At 37.6% G+C, this 23,359-nt stretch overlaps 1 protein-coding gene across 1 annotated transcript in view; it reads right to left on the reverse strand.

The window, feature by feature from the left end:
* LOC129657463 (uncharacterized) overlaps positions 1 to 22,932 on the reverse strand; it is a 99,621-nt gene extending 76,689 nt beyond the window's left edge. The window contains exon 1 of the mRNA XM_055587654.1: positions 22,793 to 22,932. The gene's annotated coding sequence lies outside the window, so the exon portion shown is untranslated. The remainder of the gene's footprint in view (positions 1 to 22,792) is intronic.
* Positions 22,933 to 23,359: the final 427 nt, after the last annotated feature.

Here is a 23,359-nt window from a genome sequence, read left to right on the forward strand (position 1 = left end):
CTCTAGAATGGAATATCTTTATCAAATACTTGGAACTCCTCTGCACAAGAGATGTTTCTCTTCTACCAGTGGTTCAGACAGTAAACAATCTGCCTGCAATGCAAGAGACCTGGCTTCAATCCCTGGGTCAGGAAGATCCCCTGGAGAAAGGAATGGCTACCCACTCTAGTATTCTTGCCTGGAGAATTCCATGGACAGAGGAGCCTGGTGGGCTACAGTCCATGGGGTCACAAAAGTGTTGGACATGACTGAGGAACAAACACATATGTAAAATCTGTATTTAGTCATTTATATGTGTCACTATAGATGTTTTGGAGAAGGCAATGGCACCCCACTCCAGTACTCTTGCCTGGATAATCCCATGGATGGAGGAGCCTGGTAGGCTGCAGTCCATGGGGTCGCTACGAGTCGGACACGACTGAGCAACTTCACTTTGACTTTTCACTTTCATGCATTGGAGGAGGAAATGGCAACCCACTCCAGTGTTCTTGCCTGGAGAATCCCAGGGACAGGAGCCTGGTGGGCTGCCGTCTATGGGGTCGCACAGAGTCGGACACAACTGAAGCGACTTAGCAGCATAGATGTTTTACATGTTGAAACATTATCCAGTAGTACTTTATAAATTTTGTTTCTCAAATTGATCCAGCTTTGAACCTTGTTGCTCTTTCAGTTGGCACTTGTGTACCTCTGATGTACCCCTCACTATGATTTAATCCCTCTTCTTTTCTCATGAGTGAGTGAAGTCGCTCAGTCGTGTCTGACTCTTTGCGGCCCCATGAACTGTAGCCTACCAGGCTCCTCCATCCATGGGATTTTCCAGGCAAGAATACTGGAGTGGGTTGCCATTTCCTTCTCCAGGAGATCTTCCCAACCCAGGGATTGAACCCAGGTCTCCCATATTGTAGGCAGATGCTTTACCGTCTGAGCCACCAGGGAAGTCTTTTCTCTTAGCAGTGTTTATTTCTGGCACTACAATATGTGCTAGACTTATCTTGTATATATTTTACCTGAATTCTATAATTATTTCTCCACAAAGTCTTGATTCCTTTCATTGAAGAATAGTATTAGAAATCAAGATGTTGGCTCTAGGTATGCTCATTTTTTCCTGGGGTGTCATGACATCTAGGTCCTCTCAGCTGACAAAATAAGAAAATATATATGCACATTGTAAACCTGTGTATATACACACATCTATAAATATTTCTATGTGTATCAAGATTGCCAGGAGAAATATCAATAACCTCAGATATGCAGATGACACCACCCTTATGGCAGAAAGTGAAGAGGAACTAAAAAGCCTCTTGATGAAAGTAAAAGTAGAGAGTGAAAAATTGGGCTTAAAACTCAACATTCAGAAAACGAAGATCATGGCATCTGGTCAAATAGATGGGGAAACAGTGGAAACAGTGTCAGACTTATTTTTCTGGGCTCAAAAAATCACTGCAGATGGTGACTGCAGCCATGAAATTAAAAGACGCTTACTCCTTGGAAGGAAAGTTATGACCAACCTAGAGAGCATATTCAAAAGCAGAGACATTACTTTGCCAACAAAGGTCCGTCTAGTCAAGGCTATGGTTTTTCCTGTGGTCATGTATGGATGTGAGAGTTGGACTGTGAAGAAGGCTGAGCACCGAAGAATTGATGCTTTTGAACTGTGGTGTTGGAGAAGACTCTTGAGAGTCCCTTGGACTGCAAGGTGATCCAACCAGTCAGTTCTGAAGGAGATCAGCCCTGGGTGTTCTTTGGAAGGAATGATGCTAAAGCTGAAACTCCAGTACTTTGGCCACCTCATGCGAAGAGTTGACTCATTGGAAAAGACTCTGATGCTGGGAGGGATTGGGGGCAGGAGGAGAAGGGGACGACAGAGGATGAGATGGCTGGATGGCATCACTGCCTCGATGGATGTGAGTCTGAGTGAACTCCAGGAGTTGGTGATGGACAGGGAGGCCTGGCGTGCTGTGATTCATGGAGTCACAAAGAGTCGGACACGACTGAGCGACTGATCTGATCTGTTCTGATCTGATCCATCTGTATCTATATTAAGGTCAACTAAGCTCATACTGAAGTCTTTATCTCTAACCCATTATCACACGGGTCATTCTACTCTTTTCCCCTTGCTTATCTGTAACCTCCCACTCCAACAGTGAGAAAATGTCATCCATTTACTTAGTTAATTCTAGTATCTGCATAGTGGTTTCAGAATTGCTAACCTGTACCATCACAAAGAATTATTTATCAATTAGAGTACAATGAATATGTAGTTTCCTTTGCCTGTAGACTTATAGTCTCTATTCATCTCAAAGTCAGCACCTTTCCCACATCCTTTTCAGTGAGGTTCTGGCATAGATTTCTATTCCAGTTAGATTATTTTTTAGATATTTTTCCAGTCTATATTTCAGTTTGAGATTTGCCAATCTCCTAAATGACTTAAAATTTTCATACATTAAAATTTACTCAGTTCTGTGAAGTTTATTTGGTCTTGACAAATGCATTGTCATATATTACCATTATAGTATCATGCAAAATAGGTTTACAGCCCTATAACTTTCTCTGTTCTCATCTATTTAGCATTGTCAACCCCCACCTCCAACAAAAAACTCCTGATAAACATTGGTCTGTTTATAATTTTGCTTTACCCTATAATCATATAATCATACAGTATATACTTATTTCATAGGGGTTATTTTACTTTGGAATATGTATTTAAGATATATTTACAGCTGTTTGTGGATTTTACATATAAATTTTTATATAAATAGCATGTGTTTTAGTCAACTTTTTTGCCAGTTAGAAATCTGTATTGGAGACAATCCCTTATATTTCAGTACAGAGAGACCATTTCTGAAACTATGATGTAATATACCAGAGAATGAATAATCTATTTTATTTAAACATGCCACTACTGATAGATCTTGTGAAAGTGAAACTGTTAGTGGCTCAGTCATGTCTGACTCAGGCTGCTCTGTCCATGGGATTCTCCAGGCAAGAATACTGGAGTGGGTCACCATTCCCTTCTCCAGGCGATCTTCTCAACCCAGGTCTCTGGCATTGCAGGCAGATTCTTGACCATCTAAGCCACCAGGGAAGCCCCTACTGATAGCTATTAGTTGTCCCTAAGTAATTTTTTTTGCTATTACAAATAGGTCTTCACTGAATTATATAGCTTTGCATTTGCATATTTGTTCAATTATTTTATAGATATCATGAGGCATCGATTCCTTGTTTGAAGGTACTGTATGTTACTTTATTTGAACTTTCATTTTGAATGCATTTTAGGTTTACAGAGGGTTGGCATGAAAATTCAGAGCTCCTGTCTAACCTGTTCCCTAGCTTTCTTAATGTTCGATTAACCATGATTATGGAGCTGATATATGATACATAGTGCCTTTGCTGTCCAAGAAAGCTGCACCAATTTACATAAGGAAAACTTTTATACATATTTTTAATAGTGATGCCACTCAAATTTTGTCAACCTGATATGGATATATATTATACTCAATAGCATTTTTTTTCTGATTTTAGTGAAGGTGAGTCTCTTTTCATATGATTGCTGTCAATTTTTATGATATTTTGATGATTCTTCTGTTTATTTTCTTTGAGCGTTTTGTTATATATTCCTTATTAGTTTCTCTCAACCTCACAAGCTGCCAACATGCTCAACTGTCAATCACATCAGCAATAAGCAAACTTGTTCTTGATTTTCTTCTCCCTATTTGATTTCTTATTGCTCCCAATCTTTCTGCCCTGAGATTGTGTCTTACAATAAAACACTGCAACTGAAACCAGACTCAGGCTGTTTTTTAGTGGAGTTAAGTAAGACTCCATTTCCCTCTTGAGCAGTGTTTCACTCTATCAACTTGCAAAAATATCATGTATTGTGGTAATTAATTCATTTCTGTTGTATATGTGCTAATTATTATTGTCGTGTATACTTGTCTATGAAGTTTATTTAATAGTATGCTTCCTCATATAAAAGACAATTTTATACATTTTATTCTGTTACTTTTTTCCCTTTCTATGATTTCTGGAGATTACTGTGTTGTGTGGAAAAGCTTTCTCCATTCCAAGACTATTTTACAATTCCTTCTAAAGTATAATATTTTAAATTTTTTCTCCTTAATTGATTTTAAATATATTTTTATGATAATGGAAAGCACAAACTGATTGACTTCAAAGGTGAGGTGCTAAATTACTTTATTCCCAGTCCTTTTTGCTCAGCACTACAAAGTCTTTAGGAGACACCTGGGGAGAATTGGGGCTTCCCAGACGGCACTAGCAGTAAAGAACCTTCCTGCCAATGCAGGTGATGCAAGATCTAACCAAAGGTTTGATCCCTGGGTAGCGAAGATCCCCTGGATAGGAAATGGCTGCTGCTGCAGCTGCTGAGTTGGTTCAGTCGTGTCTGACTCTTTGCGACCCCATAGACAGCAGCCTACCAGGCTCCCCCTCCCTGGGATTCTCCAGGCAAGAACACTGGAGTGGGTTGCCATTTCCTTCTCCAACGCATGACAGTGAAAAGTGAAAGTGAAGTCGCTCAGTCGTGTCCAACCCTCAGTGACCCCATGGACTGCAGCCTACCAGGCTCCTCTGCCCATGGGATATTCCAGGCAAGAGTACTGGAGTGGGTTGCAACTCACTCCAATATTCTTGCCTGGAAAATTCCATGGACGGAGGAGCCTAGCAGGCTATAGTCCCTGGGGCCGCAAAGAATCAGACACAACTGAGCAAGTGAGCACACATGGGGACAATTGTGAAAGAAGCTACACTCAAATGATCAAAAAAGAACCATTTTCCCTTTAGTTCCAACGTGACAGACATAAGAGCATAGGTCTATGACTATGACCTGACAGAACTCAGTTAAAACTCTCCTGTTAGTCAATTCCTCTTGAACTTCCATTTCCAGGCATTAATTTGTCCTCTATTTGCTAATAATAAGCAAAATCTCACAGAATTAATTTACACAGAATCATCAGCATACTTTTTTGGTTCAATTTCAACTCAGGACTATTAGAACCCAATTACCACTCTTGTGGTAGCTAGGAAAAAAAAAAAAAAGCTGTCCCTTCTGGATGAATGCAGCTTTGTAGATAGGCAGCTGGGCAAGCTCTCAGCATTTCTGCACACATTAGAAGGCTCCATCTCAGGACCAAGACAGCCCACCTCAGAAAGAGAGCATGCATTTTAGAGCCAAGATCAGTTTAATTTCTGTTCATACCAGCCTCCTAGGCCTGATGCACCAGCACAGTGAAACTGCTCAAATCTATGCTGGGCTCTGCCTAAGGCACAACTGTCCATGCCCTCTCATCCCAATAAATATGGCAGAGGATAGATTCCCTCTTTGAACGAAAGTACAAGATATTAGAACGCACAAAAATAAGGAGGCGAGGAAAAGGTATATCATAAAAATTCTGAGATCTGCCTTCTAAGACCTCCAACCCCTGGAGTCTCCACACAAGGGCAAGGGCTTCCCTCACACAGAGTCATGTCCTTGTTCAGTTAAGTTCAGTACAGTTGCTCAGTCGTGTCTGACTCTTTGTGACTCCATTAACCGCAGCATGCCAGGCCTCCCTGTCTATCACCAACTCCCGGAGTTCACCCAAACTCACATCCATCGAGTCGGTGACACCATCCAGACATCTCATCCTCTGTTATCCCCTTCTCCTGCCCCCAATCTCTCCCAGCATCAGAGTCTTTTCCAATGAGTCAACTCTTTGCATGAGGTGGCCAAAGTACTGGAGTTTCAGCTTTAGCATCATTTCTTCCAAAGAACACCCAGGACTGATCTCCTTTAGGATGGACTGGTTGGATCTCCTTGCAGTCCAAGGGACTCTCAAGAGTCTTCTCCAACACCACAGTTTAAAGCATCAATTCTTCGGTGCTCAGCTTTCTTCATAGTCCAACTCTCACAACCATACATATGACTACTGGAAAAACCATACCCTTGACTACATGGACATTTGTTGGCAAAGTAATGTCTCTGCTTTTGAATATGCTATCTAGGTTGGTCATAACTTTCCTTCCAAGGAGTAAGCGTCTTTTAATTTCATGGCTGCAGTCACTATCTGCAGTGATTTTGGAGCCCCAAAAAATAAAGTCTGACACTGTTTCCCCATCTATTTCCCATGAAGTGATGGGACCAGATGCCATCATCTTTGTTTTCTGAATGTTGAGCTTTAAGGCAACTTTTTCACTCTCCTCTTTCACTTTTATCAAGATGCTTTTTAGTTCCTCTTAACTTCCTGCCATAAGGGTGGTGTCATCTGCATATCTGAGGTTATTGATATTTCTCCCGGCAATCTTGATTCCAGCTTGTGCTTCCTCCAGCCCAGCATTTCTCATGATGTACTCTGCATGTAAGTTAAATAAGCAGGGTGACAATATACAGCCTTGACATACTCCTTTTCCTATTTGGAACCAGTCTGTTGTTCCATGTCCAGTTCTAACTGTTGCTTCCTGAGCTGCATATAGGTTTCTCAAGAGGCAGGTCAGGTGGTCTGGTATTCCCATTTCTTTCAGAATTTTCCATAGTTTATTGTGATCCACACACTCAAAGGCTTTGGCATAGTCAATAAAGCAGAAGTAGATGTTTTTCTGGAACTCTCTTGCTTTTTCGATGATCCAGTGGATGTTGGCAATTTGATCTTGTTACTTTGTGCTAAACATCAAATGTAGCAATCCCAGCCTCTGCTTCAACTCATCGGTGTATTCTTATTCTAAGTGGTCCCTTTTTATTATTCACAATAGAGGAGTACAGGACATTTCATTTCTGTTAAATTTATTCTGTCTTTAATATTCAAAATATCTTTTAAATCAATGCATTCCTTTTTTTAGGTCAAAGCTGATTGTCTCACTATATGTTAACAAAGCATCATTTCCATGAACTTACATAATTCGGTATTTTTCCCACTTTATATTCCATTTCCAATTTCATCTTATCTTCTCCCATTCAACCACTACAGTATTATTTCAAGATATGTACTCCCAAAAATATATGCTTCTGTTTTTATGCTATAAATTTTTTTCTTCCTTTTATATTCAACATATATATTTGAGTTCAGTTAATGTGAGTATATGTAAATCTAGTTATTTTTAATTGATGCAGATACAAATATATAATTTATATATAATACTTTTATTCATTCATTCTTCCATTATTAGATTTCCTCTGTTTCTACCTCATGGACTTTGCTAATTCCCAGTGGGTTTTATCTCCTTAAACTACTTCCTCTCCTGGGATGACCTTTCTTGGCTTATTTAGATTTCTTACTCTAGAGATATCATTCTCTGAACAGAGATATCACATTTATACTAATATATCCCTTGGGTAGTCTACGCATTAGAAAGAGAAAGCACTCACCATCCACAATACATCTTTTCCACCAAGTATCTCTTTTTAACGCACTTAAAATTTTTTCATAATTGGACACTGAATTGTCACTTTACATTCGATTCTCAAATCCTTCACTCCAGTTTTGACCATTTCTAGTCCTCTGAATAATACCATCAGAATAACCCTTATGCCACTCAATTCAGTCTTGTATTATTTTTTTAAAGTCAATGGTTACCCTTTTGTTTTGTGTACATTGTCCTTCCTGAATGTTTCAACAGCTGCATTTCAGCAGTGTGCTACTGTAAATAATTAGTAATACAATTTTTGTACCTTTGCTAAGGATAGTCATCCAATCAGAAAAAAAAAATCAATCACATTTTATTTAGTTTGTTATGCTTAAGATCAGGCAGTGGGAGTCGTTACTGGCTGCTAATTCATACACACTTACTCTGGGCATCTAGCTTTGAATTCAGGTACACCACAATTGCATTGCCCTCAGCAGCTGGTATATCAGCTCTATTTTGTGTTCCTCCAAATTTTACAATTCTGTGATGAGAAAAAATCATGAACCCAAGTCATTGAAACAAATGTGGTCTCATATAAAATCCATTTTAAATTAAAAGTTAAAAAAAAAAACGGCACTAACATTAGAGTCTATAAGGAAGTATTCTGCATTTAAAGGGAGATAAAGATGTAGAATCCTACCTCTTCAGATTCTCCCTTAAGCATCAGAATAAGAGAACAGAAGAGAAGGCATAAACAGAATCAACAAGTAATTTAGCTCTTTACCAGTTTCCATGGCAATCTTACTGTATAAAACTAAGAAAATGAATTCAATAATTTAAGATTTGCCTCAGCCTTTGTCTTGACACTCTCAGCATGACTTTCTTCAACACAACACATAGAGCAATCAAATTTACACACGAGACAAAATTTTAACACTACATATAAAGGCCTTCATAAACATTAATGCAGGATAGTCCATGTACAGTAAGTGGGGCAAAAAAAAAATTCTTTTTAAAAGTCAACTTAAAAAATTATGAACACTTGCCTATGAAATGACTGACATGAACTGGTTCATAAATTGCCAGTTTAAGAGGGATTTACTCAAGCTGGCTCTGTCCCATCCACTCCTGAGATAAAATGCCTTTCACGCTATTTCCCTGAAATTTCATTGCTGACCCTGAGTCACTGAAGATGAATGACTTCTCCAGGTTTTCCCAATAGAATCAATAGCAGCCTTAAAAGCCTTCAGAATGAATCCTCTGGGACCCTAATCTTCGAAAATAAAGATGCACTTTGAATTGCGGACTCCTTGTGGTTCTCAAAGAGGGAAGGTGATCCTGTGACATTTGGCACTTGACTCTCAGGCTGTAGAACTCTAATGTTTCCAGACAGATATATCTGATTCCTCTGTCGCAGCAATGTCTATGGTTCTACAGCACAATGCTGTCTGGGTTAGTTTCTTCACAAGATGTTTTCAAGCTATGTGTATATTTTTTAAGCAGGAGAAGGAAGCATTTATTACTTGCAACAAATAAGGAGAACATTGAAGATCTTTCCTGAAGCAGTGTCTCCCCTGCTACGTGTATTTTAACAGATGATATTCTTAAATGGTTTCTATCATCTTAGTCCAGATTCCTGATAACATTTGAACATTTTTAAACAGGCATGTTCTTTATAGAATCATATGATTTTACTTTTGTTTTACACTTTTCCTGCATTATAGATTTGCTTTCTTTCCATTTGAGTTTATTTTTAATATATATTTGATCATTTTACAGTGACGTATCACCACACACTGCTCAGAATGGCCATCATCAAAAAACCTACAAAAAATAAATGCTGGGGAGGATATAGAGAAGGAACCCTCTTGCCCTGTTGGTGAGAATGTAAATTGAAACAGCCACTATGGAGAATAGTATGGAGATTCTTTAAAAAGCTACAAATAAAATGAACTTATGTCCCAGCAATCCCACTAGTGAGCAAATACGCTGAGAAAAGCATAATTGAAAAAAACAAAAACAAAAACACATGTACTCCCAATGTTGTTGCAGCACTATTTACAATAGCTAGTACATGGAAGCAACCTAGATCTCCATCAACAGATGAATGCGTAAAGAAGTTGTGGCACCTGTATACAATGAAACATTGCTTGGCCATGAAAAGGAATGAATTGAGCCAGTTGTAGTGATGTGGATGAACCTCGAGTCTGTCAAGAAGGGGAAAGCCAATGGAAAGCTGCTGTATAACATATGGAGCTCAGATCAGTGCTGTCTGACAACCTAGAGAGACAGGATGAGTGTGATGGGAGAGAAGCTCAAGAAGGATGGGATACATGAATAAATATAGCTGATTCATGTTGTACAGCAGAAACTAACATGACATCATAAAGCAACTATTATCCCATTAAAAAAGTAAAAATAAAAGGAAAGGAAAAAGTAATGAAAACATTCTAAATTAAACTTTGTTGAATACATTTATTTCTAGGCTTAAGGAAGGAGTTATGGATATGATACATCCCTGTCACTAACAGATTTATGTTCAGGGTTCCAGAGAAAAATACAAATTATACTAGTGATGACAAGAAAGTATTCTAGGAATTAATATTACTGAGCAAAATTTTCTTCTGGGGAGGGAGGAATTATCTACTTAAAGAGCTAAAGGAAATATTTTTGGCAGAAGGAATCTCTGATGTGAGACAATGGATGTATGAAAGAGATTGGCAGATGCAAAGAACCAGAAAAGATATTCAACATGCCAGAGGGAAAAAAGTTGAAAACGCGATTGGTAATGAAAGGTATGGGACACTGTTGTGAGAATTCATGAAAATATTTTTATTGCATTTGTATGTGACAAAATTTGCACTGGGAGTATGTACTACAGAGTAGAGAAGCACAAGGTAAGAGATATAGAGGCCATGGAAGTTAATTTTAAAAATCAGTAAGAATTGATAAGGACCTCAGTGCATCTAGCAGAAGTAGGAATGAGACAAGAACAGGATTTCACTAAGGTTAATGAAGTAGCTTGTTTCTATATGATATGTATAAGTTTATTTTGAAATAATTTTAGACTTCCAGCAGAGTTGCAAAGATAGTACATAGTGTTCCTTAATACCTTTGCAACCAACTTCCTCCCAATGTCACCATTTTATGTAACATTGTTAATGATTAATTAAAATTAGGAACTCAAAATCACAATATCATTGTTGAGTGAACTATGGACTTTATTAGAATTTCTTCAGTTTTTGCATTAATACCCTTCTCACCCCTCCAGGGTTGAATCAAGAATACTTTTTCTATTCAGATGTATCTGTTTAGTTATTTTCTATCTGTGACAGTTCCTTGATCTTTGTCTTGGATGACATGGACAATTTGGAAGAGTATTGATAATATATTTTAAAGAATGTTGCTCGATATGGGTTTGTCTGATGTCATCGCATGATAAAACTGATTATTGTGGGTTTAGGGGAAGCATGTTACAGAGGCAAAATATCTTTTTTCATACCACTATATCACGGGATACATAATGTCAATGCATTATTACTGATTATGCCAATCTTAATCACTTGGCTGAGGTCATGGCTGCAACATTTCTCTACTGGAAAGTTATGTCTTTTCCTTTCAAATTCTGTTCATTAGAAATGAGTCAAAGATCCAGCCCTTATTCAAGAGGAAGGAAATTAAGCTTCACTTTGCAGAACATGTGGACATATATTAAAACCATCAGACTATAACTAGAAGGTTGATAACATTTCCAAAGCCTCAAATTACCTAATAAATCTATTATTATAATAGTAATTCAGTTCGTCTTCCTGTAATAATTATTAATGTCATGTTCTAAAGTTCATTTTGTATTTCTCTTATTTCTTCCACATTTATTAATTAGAATTATTTTGTAAAAAAAAAAAAAAAAAAGAAAGAAAAGAAAAAGGAGCCCCTTCCTCATTTATACATTTGTTATTTTAAACCAGAAAGGGCTCAGACATATTTATTTTATTGTTAAGGTTAGAATCATTCACCTGTTACTGATTTGTTTCACAAATTGCTCCAGGACTGGCAATTGTGTCTCTCAGATTGGCTCCTGTATCATCTTGGAAAGCTCTCATTTTTGAAGCACATCTTATTTTTGTTACCAAAATGTGTTCCAGGCTCATTATTTATTTTATAGTATTTTAGGATTAGCAAAGAAACTATAGCCCTTTTTATTTCAAAAGTATATTTAGAAACCAACATCTGAGTGCTAGATGTGTTTTTCTGTTGTGATGCCCCTCCAAGGCCCCCTTAGTGGACAGAGCTAAGAAATGTATGTTAATACACAAATATTTATATATATGTATTATCTATCTGGATACTGGTATATGTATATATAGTGGTATGTGTGTGTATAGAATACATAATGTGCATATATATATTATACAGTATAATATATATGTATATATATATATTCATTTTGACATCTCAGAGTTCAGTTTGGTGCCAAACAGCTCATTCTAGCGTTTCCCCTATATTGTAACTTTTTCTCTGAAAGTGAGAAACCTAATCTTCTTTATCTAATCTTTACTTATACAGTTGACCCTTGAGCAACACAAAGTTTAGGTGAATTGGCTACCTTCCCCGCAGCTGAAAATCAGAGCCTAACTGTACAGCTGGCCCTCCACATCTGCAGATTCACCAACCTCAGATCCTATAGTGTGTAAAAAGTGAAAGTGAAAGTAGACTCTTTGTGACTCCAAGGACTATACAGTCCATGGGATTCTCCAGGCAAGAATACCAATATGGGTAGCTTTTCCCTTCTGAAGGGGATCTTCCCAACCCAGGGATCAAACCCAGGTCTCCCATATCGCCAGCAGATTCTTTACCAGCTGAGCCACAAGGGAAGCCAAAGAATTCTGGAGTAGGTAGCCTATCTCTTCTCCAGTGGATCTTCCTGACCCAGGTATCAAACCAGGGTCTGCTGCATTGCAGGTGGATTCTTTGCCAACTGAGCTATCATGTGTATTTGGTGGGGGGGAAAAAAACAACAACAACAATGTACCTATACTGTTCAAACCCATGTTGTTCAAGGGCAAACCATACGTGAAAACCTAGTTAAATATATAGGTAGTTTCACAATTGCTAATGTCTACCACTGTGGGAAAACAGTTACCAACTAGAGTAGGGCAGAAGAATATACAGGACTGTATATGAGGAATGAATCAAAATAAAATTCTTAGGTTCCTGATTTGAATGGCTGAGTATACAGTGAAGCCATTAACTGAATGAAAAATTCATTAGAGGAAAAAATGATATAAGAAGCAATATGTTTTAGATATATTTAGTTCAAAATGGCTACAGTTCCTCTAAACAGGTAAGTTCCAAAAGTCTTTTAGACGTATACGTTCAAGGTCCAGATAATCAATGAATTAGAAACAAATACCTGTGAGTTCTAGTTGTGTTGAAGATATTCAAATACAGTAAATAAAGGCAGAAGATAAAAGGATTAATAAGAGAATTCTGTAAATATAATATGTATGCTCTGTGAAGAAAAATTCATCAACTCTAGTATCGTGAATTGTATCTCCTAAAACACACCATAAAGATTTATGGCATAATCCATGGAGAAACTGTATCTCAGAAGCGCCCAATACATATCTTCTAATATATATACTTATGAAGCTACACTTGGATTCATTGTCCATAAATATGCATTTAAGTAGTTATGTTTTCTAATATATTTAAATATTTAATATTTATATTAATTTGTAGTGTTTGTATAACAAATTACCACAAACTAAGTTCAGTTCACTTCAGTTGCTCATTCGTGTCCAACTCTGCAACCCCATGGACTGCAGCACACCAGTCTTCCCTGTCCATCATCAATTCCCGGAGCTTGCTCAAACTCATGTCTGCCAAGTCAGTGATGACATCCAACCATCTCATCTTCTGTTGTTCCCTTCTCCTCCTGCCTTCAATCTTTCCCAGCATCAAGGTCTTTTCCAGTGAATCAGATATTTGCATAAGGTAGCCAAACTATTGGAGCTTCAGCTTCAGCATCAGTCCTTCCAATGAATATTCAGGACTGATATCCTTTAGGATAGACTGGTTGGATCTCCTTGCAGTCCAAGGGACTCTCAAGAGTCTTATCCAACACCTCAGTTCAAAAGCATCAATTCTTTGGTGCTCAGCCTTCGTTATGGTCCAACTCTCACATCCATACATCACTACTGGAAAAACCATAGCTTTGACTAGACAGACCTTTGTTGGCAAAGTAATGTCTCTGTGTTTTAATATGCTTTCTAGGCTTGTCATAGCTTTTCAATGAAACTATGAGCCATGCCATGTAGGGCCACCCAAGACAGATGGGTCAGGGTAGAGAGTTCTGACAAAATGTGGTCCACTGGAGAAGGGAATGGCAAACCACTTCAGTACTCTTGACTTGAGAACCCCATGAACAGTATGAAAAGGCAAAAAGATATGATAAACTTAGTAAGTTTGTGTTATTTAGAACCACTATCTTATCTTGAGGTCAGAAGTCTGAAGTGGGTTGGCAGGTATATATTATTTCTGGAAGTTCTTAGGAATAGTCCATTCATTTGCTTTTCCCAGTTTCTAGAATCTGCCCCTATTTTTTGACTTGCAGCCCTGCATAATTTCAATCTTTGCTTCCGTTGTTACATCTCTTTTTTATTATGGTACTCATGACCCCCTCTTATAAGAACCCTTGAGATTACTGAGACCCATTTGTATGACCTGAATAGTCTCCCATTTTAAGGCCCTTAAGTTATTCACATCTCCAGAAACCCTTTGGCTATCTATATAAGATTACATATTCAAAGGTTTCTGGGATGAGAACATTGACAGTTTTGAGTTGGCAGGGGTATTATGCTGCCTACTGAAGGGGCATTGGAATTTGTAGTATACATCAGCTAAAGTAATGTTAGCTGCTGTAACAAACTCCAAAGTCTCAATGACTTCACACAATAGAAATATATTTCTTATTCCCATGCAGTACAAAACAGATGTTTGTGGTTGTTAGGCAATTATTTAGCAAGCAATGATTCAGTGAAACAGTTTCCTTCTACATCATGGTCCATCTTCTTCAAAAGGACATTTCCAAGTTCACCAGAAAAGAAGGAACACCAACACCCTGGGAAAGTTTTAGAGGGCCAGGCAGTGACATAATTCCTACCAGTTCTGCCCAGATTTCAAAGACTAGAATTCAGTCGCATACCTATACTTAACAGTAAGGTTAGGGACTTAGCTAGATTAGCTATGTATCCAGTACTAAGAAACATTAAGTATCATGAACAGATACTACCAGTCACCAGGTTTATACATAAAAGAACATTTCAGTGACTTTTAAAAGATACCAGTTTAATCATCTAATAAAAACATTAATAGAAAATAAAGAGGGCTAACTCTAAATTAGTTATAAGATGAATCAATTGCCTTAAGGATAAAGTAAATATCTCTCAAGTCACCATAGGATTTATGGTACTTTTCTAGCTACTGTTAACTCCCAACTCATATAATCTTACCCAGAAATTGAAACAGATTCTGATTTAAAAAACAGTTAAATTTTAGTTTTGGGGAAAAAGAAGGTTTTATGGAATTTGAGTTTAAAAAATATATTATTTTTAAAAAATATTCTATTGCCATTTACATGTAGGATGACAATTAATGTGGTTTTTTAATACAGAAAAATAGCTACCCGATTAATGCAACTACACACTTTGTGAGGAGAAAATGAGAATTATCCTTTGTCTCAGGAGGAATCATTTGTTTCCATTTGTAGTCACCAAATAAGCTAACATTCATTTATAATCTAAGCTAGGAAATTTTTCTGGCACCCTGAAAATCCATGATGATTTGGTTTCTTAACTAATATTCTACTAATCTATTTTTATATAATTTCTACACCAGTGGTATATCAAGAAGATGTTCTAAGATTCATGGAACAATGGTCACTCTATCCCTAATAATTTTAGGGGCCCCTTTGTAAATCTTTAGGGCTTCCCTGGAAGCTCAGTTGGTAAAGAACCCACCTGCAATGCAAGAGACCCATTGGGTGGGGGGAAGATCCCCTGGAGAAGGATATGGCAACCCATTCCAGTATTCTTGCATGGAAAATCCCTTGAACAGAGAGGCCTGGAAGGCTACCAGTCCAATAGGGTCGCCAAGAGTTGGACATGACATAGCAGCTAAACCACCGCCTTGCAAATCTTTCCAGGAAAGAAAGCACTTGACTTCCTTTGACAAGGCTGTCTCCATTTTTTGGTGCCATGGGACCAATTCTGAATAACTATCATTACGTATTATTTTTGCCTTTAGCCTTGTATATGTGTTTTTGGAATCTTCAAGATGTGCAGAGCTTTAAACGTAAAAGAAGAGTATTTGTAATCAGACAGAATTAGGATACTATAGTCATAATATCTAAAAATGTATGTTACAAATGTCTGTGACATCATTCTTTCCCTTGCTAATACAGAAACATCTGACAGTTTCTTAAAAAGAAAACCAAGAAATCAACCCCCAGTAGCACGGAGTGGATTAATTTGATATTTAAATGCATTATAGAATGATACTAATCCAATTATATGGAACAAAGTTTAAAAGAGAAAATGACTGCTAGGATTTCACAATGTGTGGAAGATAAGAAAAACTCTTGAAAAGAGTATTTCTCTTTGCAATGAATAGTCAGTCAAAAGAAAGGAAAATCTTAAACCTGAAATGATCTTAAGAAAGCACGAGGTTTCTACTCTCCTCTGGTTTTGTAAAAGAATCTTGAATTGTGAAGATTATGACGATTTAGTAATGTTTTCTTGTTTTTAAGCATTGCTCCATCATTTTCCTTCTCTTAGATTTACCTCTTCTCAGTTATTCACATGCATAATTTTCCCACATAACATTGTTGTTTTCATCACACATAGTGCTGTAATGGTCAATACATTCTTTCCTAATCCATCACTGTGTGTCATTTTAAAATCGCTGCCATCACAAAAAAAGAAAATGTATTGGGCATTGTATTTTCTATATCTGTAAAATATTCTATGACATGTCTGAAATTTATATTACAATTTTAAAAAATAAGGCCAAAAAGGCAATTGTGCCGTTACATTTTGAAACTAGGTTTGGAGCCTTTAGTAGTGGTAGGCATTCTGGCAGCACCTAGGGCCTTGCATTTCACTTTGAGGTAAGGAAGGTAGAGGAAGCATCACTTTCAGTTCTTTGAATTATTAGAAATCATTTAGAAAGAGTACAAGAATTCAAATGGGAGAAATGACAAAGATTTTTCACCAACAAATTTGCATTTCTAATAAATTCATAGTTTAGCATTCCACATTGGGTGAAAATGAGGAAATCAACTTAGATTTCTATATATGGTCAAAATGGATGTCCTGATCTTTTGTACTGTTCTTCAATTGTACTGTTAGGAACACCTCAAGTCAGAAAATTCTGATATGGGTGTCAAGTAATTGATACTAAATGGAAAGAGTTGTTTTGGGATGTAAGGACTCTGTATCACATAACATGCAACTTCTGATTCAATATATGATAAACCCCAATAACCATAAGCAATACTCATGAAATTCTATGCAAGAATGTTTGGCTGATATGCCTGCTCTGGCATTAGACTATGAATACTGCTTGCTAGGTTTACACACCTACTTCAGCAATTTGTGCTTAATATATGGAGTGAGTCTGCCTCAATAGAAAAAACGGTCCTGCCCTTAGAGTGTGACCTTATGCCCATTGATTTAACCTCTTTAGTCTCTATAATCAGGGCTCCCCAACCCCTGGGCTGAGGTCCTGTTAGGAACAGGGTCCCCCAGCAGGGGGTGAGTGGCAGGCAAGTGAAGCTTCATCTGCTACTCTCCACCCCATTGCTAGCATTACTGCCTGAAGCACCCCTGTCTTCCTCAGAAAAACTGCCTTCCATGAAACCAGTCCCTGGTGCCAAAAAGGTTGCAGACTGTTGTCCCTAATAATCCATACAGAAATCCCTAATACCATCCCTGACAGGGAGTCATTCAGGAAATATACATTATTAATGTTCCTATGATACAGTGTTGGGTACTATCCTTGTTCATTTACTATCAGAACTGGCTGAGGAAGTTACTAGCATGAAGCACTCACATATCAAACTTGGCTGACAGCCACATTCCACACTAGGCCCACTGTGTTAAGAGTAGCTCTGCCTTCTCATGATGGTTAAGATCAATTGTATTCACTAAGATAGTCATTTCTCTCCTTGCCTGCTGGCCCCTGGACACAAGAATCCCCAAATGAGCAAGCCTTATAGTGTAATCACACTCTGGCTGCAACACCTGGCAGAATTACACCCACTGTGGGAATCAGGTCTCTAACCCCATGGAGATCAGCACCGTGGGAATGGAAAGCACACATTTCAAGTCAGTAATGAGGACTGATAGCAAGTGAATTCCTTGTATTTCCATCTTTTGGTTCCTGGATTTATGTACTCTCCCGACGGGGAATGCCATACAGAAGACATACAGATACTAATGCATCATGGGGCACAGTTCTCCATCCTTGTGGAGTGTTACTACGGAGCTGGCACTATATGCCTTCAGCAAGGTGTTCCTATACAGTATTAGATCGCAATCATGGTGCTTACTCTTGTAACCTCTTTTGCTCTAAACTGGTCTGACACGTTAAATGGGATTCCATGCCAGTGGATCAATCAGTAAGCACTCAGATTCTAGTGATGGCCACAGCCCTAAAGGCATAAAGAAAGCGCATACCCAGAATATGTATCTATTCTAATAGAATGAATCACTGATCATGCCAAGGTAGAAGGGGTCAGTGTTGTTTACTTGTGACTAAGTGGCTAGTTTCCTTGGGAAATGACGCCATACTGGAGATTCAGCAATGATCTGCCTCTGTTATTGACAGGTTAAATATTCAGTGTTGGCTGTAGGTATATTAATTTCTATCCACGCATAGCCTCCCTCCCTGCCCACAATGTCTAATTAGTTCATGTGTCCATCATGTCAGCATTTAGATGTCTGATGACAAAAATTGGCTGAAGGCCACTGGTGGACTTCTTGCTGAATGTCTCTTTAATAGGGGATGCTGTGGGTTGCTCCTTATCATGCAATTATAAGATCTTCATACATTGCACACATTACTATATATTTACATTTTTCTGTTTCAGATTTGGATCTTTCAGTATTTCTTCCTCCAAGTCTGTGACCGAGTCTCAGCAAAGTCATTTTTCCACTGACCATGTGTCTGAATGTAGTGTAACCTCAGGCCATTTCTCTTACCATGTGAAATGAATGACCAAATGCAGTACATGAAATCCTGCTCATTTTCATTTTGATTCTTTCAAGGCTATTTCTGAGTGGAGTTAGAAAGCATTTGTCATCATTTTCAGCTTGAACTTATAAACAGACCCAACTTATAGGTCATAGCACAGGTAGTAGATGAGAGAGAAGCTTTGCTGAAACAGTTGTAATGACTTAGTAGTTGGGGCTACTATCTATGCATTTTGCTTTTATTCTTGACTTGTCCGTACTCAATAATGGATATAGAGCTTTCATTTTACAAATTATTTCTGGACCCACTCACTCTTATGACTAGGTAGATTTGAGAAATCACATTTCATGAAGGGAAATTCTAGCAGTACTGTCACTTGGTCCACAGATGCACCAAGATGGCAGGACCCTTTTACAAAACTCCAGGTCTTCTGTGCATCTTCCCTCTAGAGCCTGTCAAGAACCTCACAAAGCATCCTTTCCCAACACTGATAGCCTGCGCCTGCCCCAGTGTCCTCTTTAGACTCTGAGCTCTACTCAATGCTGGTAGCCCTTCACATCATGCAACATGGGATTCGGAATGGTTTTTCCAGTTGTAGAATATGCTGCTTCAGAAATCTCAAAAGAGGCCCTCCCAGTGTTTTTTTTCTTCTTCATGGTGGAAAGTGCAAGATGAAAAAAATCTGTTTTTTCACTTCAGATGGAATATCCTGACAGGCCACCATCTGGACTCCTAAATATTTTACAAATATGGTAAGCCCCAGAAACTTCATAAACTTTAACTCCCAGTGTTAGGAGCATTTCTATTCTTGTAAGACCTCCAGTGCGTTAGTTATCTGTGTGTGAGCAATGCATCCTTGCTCATCTGGATTAACATGAGGTTATGATATGTGATGTACTGTGGGACGTGCAGAAATTCAGATCTATTTGTACTATGTTTTAGGATGGTGGATATGAGATACTCCTAGGAAAGAATATAAATATGTCTTTAGTGAATTCCATGTGAAACTGTACTATCTTGAGCTTTTTTTTTCCCCATAAGGAAAGGAAATAACTTGAATTTAATGGATTCATCAAATCAGTGGCAACATACCACAGACCAGAGGTTGTATTAATCTGCCATTTCAGCTGTGATTAAGGCTAGTTGTTATTAATTAAGGCTAGATATAGTTGAGCTTGAGGTATTCTGCTGTCTCTATATCCATCAGTTTTGTGCAGAATCAGACTGATGAATTTATGGGAAAATAGTGAGGGCCTAACACACAAGCATCCATTAAATGTTTAAAAGGAGCACTAATTTCCAAACTTTTTAGCATGTGATATTCCTTTTGTTTTGCTATCTCCTCTCTGAAAGGGGATGTGAGAGTTGGACTATAAAGAAAGCTGAGTGCTGAAGAATTGATGCTTTTAAACTGTGGTTATGGAGAAGACTCTTGAGAGTCCCTTGGACTGCAAGGAGATCCAACCAGTCCATTCTAAAGGATATCAGTCCTGCGTGTTCATTGGAAGGACTGATGTTGAAGCTGAAACTCCAATACTTCGACCATCTGATGCGAAGAACTGACTCATTTGAAAAGACCCTGATGCTGGGAAAGATTGAAGGTGAGAGGAAAAGGGGATGACAGAGGATGAAATGGCTGAATGGCATCACAACTCAATGGACATGAGTTTGAGTAAACTCTGGGAGTTGGTGATGGACAGGGAGGCCTGGCGTGCTGCAGTCCATGGGGTTGCAAAGAGTTGGGCATGACTGAGCAACTGAACTGAACTGAACTCTGAAAGGGGCAAGTTTTAGAGGCAGCTCCTTTGTTTTCTCATTATGATGATTAACCCACAGACCAAGAACTTAACATGGGGTTTCACTAAATACCATTCAAGTCTCTTCCAATTATACATTCAGCAACCAGGGGAAAAAAAAAAAAAAAAAGCATCTTTCAGACCCATTTAATTATCTGGCCCCCAAATGGCCCCAACCAAAGAGGGAGCCATGAAAATGCTTTGAGTTTCTGGGAGTCAATGTCATCATAAACTCTTGTTTCCAACGATGCTCACAGTACCTTTTACCAGTATTCACTTACCAAAGCAATTGACCATAGGTTTCTTTGGGAAAGGACTGAAACAGTCACCACCTTTATATTAACCATGGTGTTGCAGGTCCTTTCTCCTCAGAGCCTGGCCTAACAGTCAGTGATTTTGTTCTGACTGGCTCAGGTCTACAAACTGGAAAGGGTATTGTAACATTTTTACTGAGGCAACTTCTATTAACCTGATTTCTCATCCTTGGTTTCATCTGAGGAAACATTGAACAGTACCTTTTTTGACTGCTCATGTATCTTTGCTGTTGCTTTGACTAATATTCTAGTTTGTTTCTGATGCACTGCATCCTCTTGAGTTCTGCATGAAGATGATAGATAATAGATGGATAGATACAATGTTCTTTTTTTTTAAACTCAGGTTTCTTTTCTATAGGGATTCTATTGGATGTTTCAGGACCAAGGTGTTGGAAAACTTTCTTTCATTTTAAGGAAATGGATAAAATAACTTACTTCTAGCTGCTATGTTCTCACCAATCTAGTCTAGTACTATTGTTAGATTATACTATTTTTTTCTTAGTCCATCATGACAGTTAATCCTCACTATATTTTACGATCAGTCTTCCATGATGTGTAGACATAGTGGTTTGCTGTCTGTATATCCTGGACACCATGTTTCCTTTGTCTTGGAGGGAAAGAAACTTCTAGGCATTTAAGTTATAATTGTCTATAATTGTATAAAGATAGCTCTACTTTGCCTCTTCATTATATCAAAACTCCTTTATAATTTTTTCACAGAACTTTAAATTCACCATCTAGTTACCCGTATAGTGTTTTATAAGTTGATTACAACTAAATGTTTGAGGATGATTTAGACATAGACAACTTGCCTCAACTACATTTATCTATAACTGTTAACTGTAAGTTTCTGCAAATGCTTCCTTCTTATGATTAATTATACCTTACCTACCCACCTACCCACGTACATGTACACATATACACAAACATACACTTACATATATATATATAACATTTTACATATTTTACATAATATTCTATTAGAAAGATTAATTATGTCTTACAATATTTAAAAGACTAGAAGTTTGATATGAATCCTATTATGACAATTATATTAGGTCTATTAGTAATTCAAGATATCTGATCCTAAAATGGCCATTTACGAGTTATTTTAACTTAAGTGTTTAATATTGCCAAATACTGAGAAAGTAGATACAAAAGCATGTAACCAATTAAAAGAGACTTTTTGTTTGACCTAATTCTTCATAAGTAGTCAAGGGGAAAATGAATAAACGTGTTTTATTACTTAAAATGGAATAACTTAAATTAGAAACTCCTCAAATATACTTCAAAACAGATGGTAAGGCAGTTACCAATATCATTCCACTAATTTTCACAGAATCTTAATCTACTTATAAAATCTTTAATAAAAGCAAGTGAAATTAAATCAGTGGTAGTAATCTTTTCTGTAATAGACCCTATATGTTATTGTTGTATACCTCCTTTAAGAACTTGAATAATTACCTATCCTTCCTTTAAACTTCAAATTCTTACCCTGTACTGGTTTCTTCACTTCATCCTTGCATTTTATTAAGCAGTTTCTACCTCTTTGAACACCACCAAATTCTGCTTTTTTTTCGCACAGCAAATATTCTGGAAATAATTTAGTTACCTGCATCATTTATTCCCTTCCATTTATTTACTGTTCAACCCCTTTACATGTGGTTTTGACACCAGTACTGGAACCGAAACTCCATTCTGACCTTTCTGTAGTCTGCTCACCTCAATGTCTTAGTAGGTCCTCAGATTTATTAGAACTCACAAAGTACCTTCCACTGAAACAAAACACACCAAGCTATTTTTTCTCATGTTTTTAACATAATGGTAACATTAACATTTACTCTTCCAGCATTTAGGTTCAATGATTAAACATATCATTGATCTGTCCTCTAATGCTTCTCCCATCCCCATTATCAGTAGCATGATTCTTCCATATCATAATTTCAAAACTCCTGTGTTTTTAAGAGTTTTGTTATTGCTGTTATAATAAGTTACCACAACACTATATATTTTTCTTACCTTGCTGTTTGGAGGTCAGAAGTATGAAATAGTTCTCACTGGATTAAAAACAATGTTAACAGGACCACATACCTTTTTGGACATGCTACAGGAGACTTGGTGTTCATGTCCTTCCCAGCTTCTAGACGTTGCCCAGATTACTTGGCTCAGTCACATAATCCATCTTCAAACCAAACGCTGACCAGTAGAACCTTCCTCAGGCCGTCTCACTCAGTCTTTCAACTCCTCTGCATCTTCTCCCACATTTAAAGGAAGCTGTGATTACATAGGGCACACCTGTATAATTCAGGATAGCTTTTCTATTTTAAGTTGATTAGCAATCTTAAATCCATCTGCGACTTTACCATGTAAGGTAGCATTCACAGATTCTGGGGATTAGAATGTAGGGGTCCTATTTTTCTCCTACCATGTCTTGCAATAAGCACTGACATGTACACTTTTCTGTAATAAGGCAAGTGCAGCATTTCTGTGATTTATATTTATAGAAGTATTCAAATTAACAGGTTAAAATATATGAACTTTTTTTTGTTAATAACTATTGCAAAAACACTCAATATGTCCTGATGAATATTCTAGTTATTAAAGTCTGTGAATAACCTCTACACATTTGAAATAGTGGATTCCCTTCACTGGTTATAC

Source organism: Bubalus kerabau, chromosome 7 (genome assembly GCF_029407905.1).
Source record: "Bubalus kerabau isolate K-KA32 ecotype Philippines breed swamp buffalo chromosome 7, PCC_UOA_SB_1v2, whole genome shotgun sequence".
Lineage (NCBI taxonomy): Eukaryota > Metazoa > Chordata > Mammalia > Artiodactyla > Bovidae > Bubalus > Bubalus kerabau.